This window comes from Oratosquilla oratoria, chromosome 1 (assembly GCF_046742065.1).
Source record: "Oratosquilla oratoria isolate Oo_2021 chromosome 1, ASM4674206v1, whole genome shotgun sequence".
In the NCBI taxonomy this organism is placed as follows: Eukaryota; Metazoa; Arthropoda; class Malacostraca; order Stomatopoda; family Squillidae; genus Oratosquilla; species Oratosquilla oratoria.
In genome coordinates, this window is record NC_134777.1 from 124,445,151 (window position 1) to 124,455,150 (window position 10,000).

A 10,000-nucleotide genomic window follows, 5' to 3' on the forward strand; every position below is an offset into this window, starting at 1 on the left:
ATTCTCATGTAATCTGATGACTTCCAGGTTTGTACGAACAACATTTATCCTAATTCGTTTTTTCCACAATTTGCTAATTTCACCCATTTCGGACAACCTACTTATCTATTATCTACTTATCTATCTATTCATGACATTTTTCTTCTTATCTATAAGACACATATTTATCTTTCATTTTATATTATTTATTATTCATTATTATATATCTATTATTCATTTAAATACTTATTCATGACAAAACAGGTAAAAGTTGTGATTCTATTCTAATGATCGACACTACCGAGACGAGCAATTCTATCGATGGATATTAGAAGCTAAAACGAAGTTCTAACCCATACGGACCAGAATCACTCAGCATTCTTTTATAGCTGAAAACTAGTTTCTACTACAATATATATATATATATATATATATATATATATATATATATATATATATATATATGCATTATATATGTATATATATATATATATATATATATAATATATATATGCATATATATATAATTTTCACTTCGTCCCTTCTGCTGCCCTCTTAATGAATTTTCACTTTGGTCAGCTCCAGAAGACTTTATTCAGCTGAGGGAGAGCTCCCGGTCAGCCGGTCGGCTTCCAATCCTTTTCTTTTCTTTCTTTCCCTGCCGACCGGCTAACCTCCGTTCCAACCAGCTATATCTTTCCTTCTTTCCCGACCGGCTGGCATCGTTCCTTTACGTTCTTTCGGCCAGCCGGTCTCCTTTGGTTTCCATTCAAAGTAACTTTCCAGCTTACCCGGACGGCCGACCTCGATCCTTTGCTCTTCTTTGGTCGACCGTCCTCCCGTGCTCTTCCGATGTTCTTTCCGACAACCCCAGCCGACCGGTTTTCTTTCCTTTTTTATTTTCACTTTCTACCGGTCGGCTTCCTTTCCTTTCGGCTATTTCTGACCATCTTCCCAGTCGGCTGGCCTCTTTTTCTTTTCGATTTCTGGGCCAGCCGACCTCCTTAATTATGCCTTCTTGAAATCCTTTTCCAGCTGTCCCGACCGGCTGGCGGATCTTGTCGTCTTGGTCTTGGTTCCTTGTCGCCGCCAGCCGGTCTCCGATCCATTCAGTCCAACTTGTCCCCCCAGCCGTGGAGGACCCGCACGGTAGCGAACGATTCGTCACCGCACCGAGGAGGACATCAGAGATGGTCCAACTGCTCTCCGACCCGGAAACGGCGAGGATCCTTCTTGCGTCATTTTTGTGATTCCTGTCGCCAGGCGATTTTATTCAGCTCGAGTCAATCCTCGCAGGTGTTTCTGGGGGTAAAGCCCGTCTCCACTAACCCTCAGATGACGGAATATTTATTCTCGTTTGGCGCCATGACATCTTATTCATTTTAAACAAGTCCCTCCTTGGTTTCGATTGATTGATTAATGGAATTTTTTACTTGAAGGCCAAGCGCCAGAGCCGGAAGGCCATTCAGCGCTCCTTAGTTTCGAGAACAAGTGTGTGTGTGTGTGTGTGTGTGTGTGTGTGTGTGTGTGTGTGTACAACAACAACAGACCCCAATTCGTTGTTTTTCCCACTATTTGTCAATTTCACCTATTTAGTACAATTACTTACTTTCACATTTATTACCTATTTATTTATTTATTGATGATAATTTTTCTTATGTAAAAGAAATAGACATTTATGTATGTTATTAATTTCATATGATTTACTATTACTAACTATACATATCATAGAAAATACTTATTTGTGACAAATTAGGTAAAATTTGTGATTTTATTCTGTGTGTGCATGTATGTGTGTGATTCACCATTGTCTTGGATCACGTGTTGGACTCGTGATCGACAGCTACTTCCCTCCCGGACGAGAGCTCAGAGCTTATATATGACATATCTATGGGTAATGCTGTGAAGAAAGACTAGTAAAAGAGGTGTGGAAGGCAGATGTGGAGGGAGTGAACATGAGGGGACGTCCTAGGATGAGGTGGATGGATGGGGTGAAGGGGGCTTTGGGGAAGAGGGGAATGTCTGTTGAGGAAGGACGGGAGAGGACAGAAGACAGGGGTGAATGGAGAATGGTTGTATATGGATGATGTTGTGATTGCATGAGGTGGAATGGGCAGGTGGATGGGGGGTGAGGTAGTATGTGTGAGCAAAATTTGACGCAGCCCGAAGGGATTTCTCCCCGTCCTCTCATTTTATGCAATGGGGGGACGGAGAGGGGGGGTCGCCGATTTAATGAAGCGGCCTTGCTGTGGATGTGCTGTGTCTTGCGACACTGCTTCTGACCCAGGGCAGTGGACAAGGTGCAGGGATGACCCGTCTTTCAGGAGGTGCTAAGATAAGAGGGAGGGTGGAGGGGTGTGGATTGTATTCAGGGATGGAATGGGTGGGAATGATTTTATGCCTTTTTCTTTTTGGCTACCCCCCCTTGTAAGGGGGAAAAAGCCTTGGTATATGTATGTATGTATATATATGTGTGTATATATAGGTATATACATATATATGTATGTATATATATATAATGCTGTGACCTTACACGCACACACACACCCAACTCCCCGCCCACGAGAGTCGGAGTAACAACCCGCAGCGCAGCGATACAGAAATTATTTCAGGCTTGGGCGGGATTCGAACCCGGACCGCCGTAGTGACAGCCGGGAACTCTATCAACAAGGCCACGAGTTGTGTGCGTGTGTGATTCACCATGGTCTTGGATCACGTGTTGGACTCGTGATTGACAGTTATTAACCTCCCGGATGAGAGCTCAGTGTTTGTTTGTGTGTGTGTGTGTGTGTGTGTGTGTGTGTGTGTGTGTGTGTGTGTATTGTACGGGAAGGGGGCTATGCTCGTAGTGACCCGTCTTTGTATCTTTCATCATCTAGTTTGTTCTTAAATTTTTGTATGGTTTTTGCACACACTATTGTTTCGTCCAATTTGTTTCAGACATCCACCACTTTGTGTGGGAAACTTTTTTCAGATCTCTTCTATAACTTGTTTTTCTTTGATGCCACTTTAATGAGTATTCTCTGTCAAGAACTTTCATGCCTTTCATGATTCTGTAAATGGCCAGTAGATCCCCTCTTTCTCTTCTTTGTTCCAGGGTTGGTAGTTCCAGTTTGGACAATCTTTGTTCGTATGTTAATTTTGAAAGTGTTGGTGCCATCTTTGTCGTTGCTCTTTGAATTCTTTCCAATTTCTTTATATTCTTTTTTTGTGCTGGGTGTCCATAGTGTCGCCGCGTACTCCAATCTTGGTCTTATCAGTGTGACTAATATTTTCTATACCATTACTTCACCCAAGTAATTAAAAGCCACATTTATTGATCTTAGTAAATTGTAGGTTTCTCTGATTATTTTGTTAATATGCTTGTCTGGTTATATATATTTGTTAATAATTACTCCTAGGTCCTTTTCCGAGCTAACTTTTATAACTTCCTTTGTACCAATTTTTTATTGCCTTGATATATATATATATATATATTTGTTTTTACTTTTTCCAAACTCCATTATACTACATTTCTTGATGTTGAAGCGTGTGTGCTTGTGTGTGTGTTTCTGTGCATACAGTACATATTCATTACATATATATATATATATATACACACACACACATACACACACACACACACATATATATATATATAATTTCAGTACTGATAAGCGGTAGTCAGCAAGGGAGGGCAGCGGAAGACGGGCTATCTTCTGATAGACTAGCAAGCCTACTTGAGCTCCATTTAATTAAACACTTTTCCTCCTATGCCATGGGCTTTGATTTTATTTGGCAGTCTCTGGTGAGGGGTACCCAGTCGAACGCTTTGGTAAAGTCAAGGTAAATAACATCCTAACATTATCTGACGCCATGTCGGACAACTTTGAGGCTTTTTATTTTTTTTATTTTTATTTTTTTTTTTTTTTAGGCCGTCCTGTATGAAGGACGTCAGAGAGTACCATCTCCCCACCGCCCCGACATCCTCACCTTCATATGAAGGTGCGGCCCCGAAGGCCTGGCACTCGGTCTCAAGAACCATCTTTCCTTCCCTTTTTTCTTTTACATAAGGAGAGTTGGCAACCGGCGATTGCTCCCCTCCCACCGAAAGGCGAGACCGACTTGCATTAAAGACAAGTTGCACGTTTATTCCCACAGGGACCTATGCGAAAACATAAGGACCGTTGCCTGCCACAGTGGGGTTGCGGGCTTCCCTTCAGTGATGAGGGAGAAAAGGCCTCTTTGCATATCTGTACATGCAGTTTCTTAATTGTATTATACAGGGAAGGAGCAACGCTCGTTGGCTCCCGTCTTCTACTCTCCAATTTGTCATGCCTAGCGTCAGGTTCATGTGTGTATGCATTATCATTAGTATCATCATTGTCATTATTATTATTATCATTACTATATCATTATCATTGCTTCGATCTAAGGAAAGTGAGCCTTCGGCCTCCTGACGCAGGGGCTAAAGTCGCAGCACCCTGGTCATCCTTGTCTCTTGGCAGCAAGACCTCGACAGGGCCGACGAAGTGCTGTCAATCGACGTCAGCTCGCGGTCGGCCTTGAAACGGCGGCGGGCGGAGCCCGAGTGTCAGCCCCGCGTGTCGACAAGACATGAAACCTTAAGAGCCAGCCAGCGAGACGGTGGAGGGAGGGAGGGAGGGAGAACGGAAGAGGCGGGGAGGAGGGGAGGGGAGTGGGGAGGGTGTGTGTGTGTGTGTGACGTCAGTGACAAGGATAACCTCGCAAGAACTCCAAACGGTTCGTCCCACTCTTCCTCCATCAGCTGCTGCTGCTACAGCTGATGCGGCTCAGCACACTCAGCTGTCCAACGGAGGAGGTCAAGGGTGGGGGCTGGACCCACCACCACCTCCACCACCACCATCCACTACCGGGAGGGAGGGAGGGGGGGGATTTCCCAATTAGGTGCTACAGGGTATTACTCTGGACCGTCCGCTGGCGTTGCTTCTGTTGCCCCGGTCACTGGATCATTCATTAATTAGGGAGGAGGAAGAGGAGGAGGAAGTGGAAGAGGAAGGAGGAGGAGGAGGAGGAGGATAAGGAGAAGAAGGTGAAGGAGGAGGATGATAAGGAGGAGAAAGAGAAGGAGGTGAAGGAGGAGGAGGAGGAAGAGGAGGAGGAGGAAGAGGAGGAGGTGGTGGTGAAGGAGTAGGAGGAGGAGGAGGAGGAGGAGTAGCAGCAGGTGGTGAAGGAGGAGAAGGAGAAGGAGAAGGAGGAGAAGGAGGACCCCGCGAGAATACCAATGGGCCACTAGCAGCGGCCAGTTGTGGCCAACTTCGACAATGAGTGGGAGAACTCCGTCTGACTCCTCTTATCGGGATCGGGGGATTTTGTCTCCTGCTGGGCGGAGACGGAGGAGGACCAGCTGCCACACGTGGAGGAAGAAGAAGAGACACCAAAAGGACACATGACAAGTCTCCTACCGAGAGGGTGCCGCCAGCACCGAAGTCGTGCCATCGCGATGGTAAAGAAGACTAAAAGATGACGAAGAAGAGGAGGAGGAGGAAGATGAAAAAGGAGGAAGAAGTGGAGGAGGAGATCTGAGAGAGAAGAAAGAGAAGAAGAAAAGGAGGAGGAGGAGGAGGAGGAGGAGGAGGAGGATTACCAAGGACGATGGCAAAGCATACTGTTCATAACAAGGCTGGGTGTAAAAAAAATAATAAAACATAAACAAACAAGTAAATGATGAAAACAATCAAAGCAAGTAAAAACCGATCCACACGGAGGAGGTAAGTAAAGAAATGAAACAAAATTATAACCCACTGACACACTTCGCAGGTTACTGTTCGCATGTTTACTAAACTACATCTTAAAAGTGCGAACTGTGTCATGCAAATGCATCTGCGGGAAGTCTATCTCTTTTTACCTAGCTACGTGGTGAGCGGAAATGTTTCTACCTATTTCTACTTTAAACCTACGCAAAGATATCTTGAGATCACAGTTTCTCGACCGAGTGCACAATGTGAAAATTGTCTTGCTTCTGGTATCCATCAGTTTCCTTTATAATCTTTAGAGACTTGTTGCACAACATCCTCCCTACCCCCCCTCACTCCCTCCACGAGTCCCTGATATATTTAGGGCAACAGGGCTCCGAGACTTTAAGGGGTTTTCATAATATTTGTATCTTACATTAGGTGTTCAATTAATAAGTCGTTATTGAGGATGAGGATGATAAGTAGGAGGAAGAGGAGGAGGAGGAGGAGGAAAAGGAGGAGGGAAAGGAGGAGGAGGGAAAGGAGGAGGAGGAGGACGAGGACGAGGAGGAGGACGAGGAGTAGGAGGAGGAGGAGGAGGAAGAGGAGGAGGAGGAGGAGAGGAAGGTGCTTCCAACCAACCACCGAGTGCCTGGTATACAATCACGAGATGCTCACGACTCAATGAAGTACAGATTTACATAATCGGGCTGCGTCATGGCGTGGCTGTGCTCTATACTGCATGTGCATCTCCAGCAGATATACTGGACGATAAAAAAAAAAAAAAAAAAAAAGTGCCTCAGGAGGCACCCCTGTAGAATCGCCGGTCTATCCTCGATGCAGCCTCTGTGATGGGTTGATCCGGCACGGTAAGGGTGTAGGGATGGAGCGGAGTGCATGTGGATCAATCAACCAATCAATCCTTTGCCCCAGTTCTCTCTAGCAGGGAGCCATGACCTCCCAGGTAATGCGGGTATGTTGTTGTGGGAGAGGCGAGCCAATCGTGAAGAGACAAACCCAAGACTTTTGGTCTGTTCTTGTGCAAAAGATATGACAGAAGCGTATCTAAGGACCCCTGGATTCTTACAATGGGATTAAGATGTAAGAACTTGCTATAGACTTTCGGTCACTGCAGTTATCCTATATCTACATTACAGACCTATTTGTGTAGACCTGAGTTTTAGCGTAACCCTTTCAGTTATATGAAGGCTAAGCTAGTGGCAGCTTTGTGTGTGTGTGTGTGTGTGTGTGATTCACCATGGTCTTTGGATCACGCGTTGGATTCGCGCGCGCGCGCGTATGTGTATATGTGTGTGTGTGTGTGTGTGTGTGTACGTGTGTGCGTGTGATTCACCATGGTCTTGGATCATGTGTTGGACTCGTGATCGATAGCTATTACCCTCCCGAATGAGAGCTCAAGAGCACATATATTACCGATCTGTGAGTAATGCTGTGACCTTACACACACACACACAACTCCCCACCCACGACAGTTGGAGTAATGACTCGTAGTGCAGCAATACTGAAATTATCTCAGCCCTGGGCAGGATTTGTACACGGACCGTTGGAGTAACGATTGAGAGTCGTGTGTGTGTTTAACATTTACCTTTGTGTGTGTGTGTGTGTGTGTGTGTGTGTGTGTGTGTGTGTGTGTGTGTGTGTGTGTGTGTGTGTGTGTGTGTGTGTGTTTGTGTGTGTGTGTGTGCGCGCGCATTGTACGCTAACCACATCCATGGAGAACCTACGCTAGCGACACCTACAAAGAATACATTACGATTCCACATCATTTCATCTAAGCTAGGCACACCTACGAGGAAGACAAGAAGTCCCTGCTGACTCGACTGAAATGGCTGACCAGCGACCCCGAGTAGCGTTGCCGACCTACAGTAGGGTCTCAGGTCACTTTCTACATCTTCCCACCTTCGCACGCACCAAAGGAATGTGGACACACGTCGAGGATTCTTCTCCTCCCACCCCCGGCTACTTGTCACCTTCCGAGGCGCTCCGAGGTCTTGTACACAGCTTCCGAGATAATGGGTGCCCTGTCCTACGCATTCTATTCCCACGGTGTCCACGCCCATCATCATCCACTGGGAGCATACGCCAGGAGGCGCGTCACTCCACTCACGCGTCGGCACCATTTCCTATGGTATCCCAAAGGAAGCCCTCCACCCCCACCCCCAATGCAGCCACTCTCGACAGGATCCGTCGACTTGCCCCCAGTCCCGTGGACGTTCCTTCGTTTCCTCTGCAACTTTAGCAGATGGGAGGAAAACCCGCGACGGATGGGCGAAACCTAGCCTGGGACACTGATCAACGTGATAGCGGGGCGACTGTCGCAACACACTGCTCCATAACAACACTACTCGCCAACATCACACGATGGCTACTGGACGGATTCAACCACAAAACCACTACATCCAGAAACACATCAGGCTTTTCAATCCTGCTACTCATAAACAAGATATACGATACATGCCTACGGCTGACACATTAACTTTTAGGGATGTACGCACACTTAAATAAGTACAAATAAAATAAGTACAGGGCTGAAAATAATCTCAGTATCGCAGTCGTTACTCCAACTCTCGTGGATGGGGAGTTGGGTGTGTGTATGTGTGTGTGCGTGTAAGGTCACAGCATTACCCATAGATCGGTCATATATGAGCTCTGAGCTCTCATCCGGGAGGGTAATAACTGTCGATCACGAGTCCAACACCAGGGAGAGAAAAAGAAAGTCACGTACCGAGTCTACTAAATAGCAGTCATTATCTCCGGATCGTCTCGGGGGACAATGGACACCAGACAATACAAGTATTCTATTTAAAGATCCCTAAGTCCAGAGGAGTTACAATTACTATTCTATTTTCGACGAAACTTCAAACACAAGCCAGAAGATACTGTTTATTCATAAAGAATGAAATAATGATAAACGAACTCCTTCATCCTTTTCCTCTAAAATAAAAATGAAACAAGACTTTCCTGTTCTTAAAAAAAATAATAATAATAATAAATAAATAAATAAAAAAAAACTGCTCCAAGTTCGGTGAAGTTAACATCAAAACTCTACCCTACGTATTGCTATGGAAGAAAGACGACACCATCAATGATATCGTCTTTCCTTCCAACACAAAGTTCGTCGACATAATACGTCCCAAACCGGAAAACGAGCCCCCCCTCCCACCTCACACGATCGCCAGCGTGACGTGGCAGACAACTGCCCAACTTTAGGGCCCCCCCCCATCCACGGTACGATTTGGTCTTGGGGCCGCCGTACACATCAGGTCGGATCCGACTAGATTGGACCGTGTGTGTGTACTGATTATTGGTTTGTCCGATCAGTACCTACACGATCAAATCTGGTCGGATCCGGCGGCCTGGAGACTAGATCGTACCGTGGATGAGGACCTTCCGAGAGTTCCCCCCCATGCCCTGGCTTAGGGCCCAGGTCTGTCTCTTGAATATATACACGTGTGATGAAAAAATCCCACTGTTGGAGAAAGTAAACGGATGAAGAATAGAACTGTATATTTCGACCACTCTCTGTGGTCCTCTTCAGCAGAGGAAATATACAGTTAATTCTATTTTTCATCCGTTTACTTTCTCCGACAGTGGGATTTTTTTCATCTTACCTATGTGTCACGACATAATCCCTCTCTGATATACATATGTATACATATTCGTAAATCTGTCAAAACGACGAGCGTTGTTGATATATCCTAAAAGAGGATATGTACAGAAGGCATGAATCAAAACAGCCCATAACAAGGCAGGGTGAAGAAAAGCGCAGAGATAACGAGTTAAGCATATAGACAATAAATAATTCTAAAAATAACAAAATTAAGAAAAATACATACATAAGTGCATGCGCAAAATTCGTCGCTGTTAAGCCAATCTTTTTAAAAAATCGCCAACAACATACGAAGCTGATTTAGCAAAATTAGTTTTGGGTTATCTTGGTTATCGCCAGACTATTTTATTCAGCAGATTCAGTACTTCATCTAAGTTCTGATATAGAGTCTGAGGTTATGGTTCCTCCTCTGGTCTGCATTTCGTGTTAAAATGTTTCCAAGTCTAAAGTTATTATAATTACCTTTAAGATCTTGTAGGTTGTATCAAATTCCACCACCTGAGTCTCCATTTTTTGTAAGAGAAAAGAATCAGATTTCCTCCGCGTTCTCTTTGAGGAAACGTCTCCAAATATGTGATGCCGTTTTAACAAGATTTTATTTTAACAATTTCTTTCTGACTGGTGACACTTTAGTGCTTTATCGCTGCGTCTCTTCTCATCTAACACTTCAATATATGTACACACACACACACAC

The 10,000-nt window shown here is 45.0% G+C and overlaps 1 protein-coding gene across 1 annotated transcript in view; it reads right to left on the bottom strand.

The window, feature by feature from the left end:
- Positions 1-10,000, bottom strand: part of LOC143026413 (dual serine/threonine and tyrosine protein kinase-like) — an 88,017-nt gene that overhangs the window by 36,861 nt on the left and 41,156 nt on the right. The window lies entirely within an intron of this gene.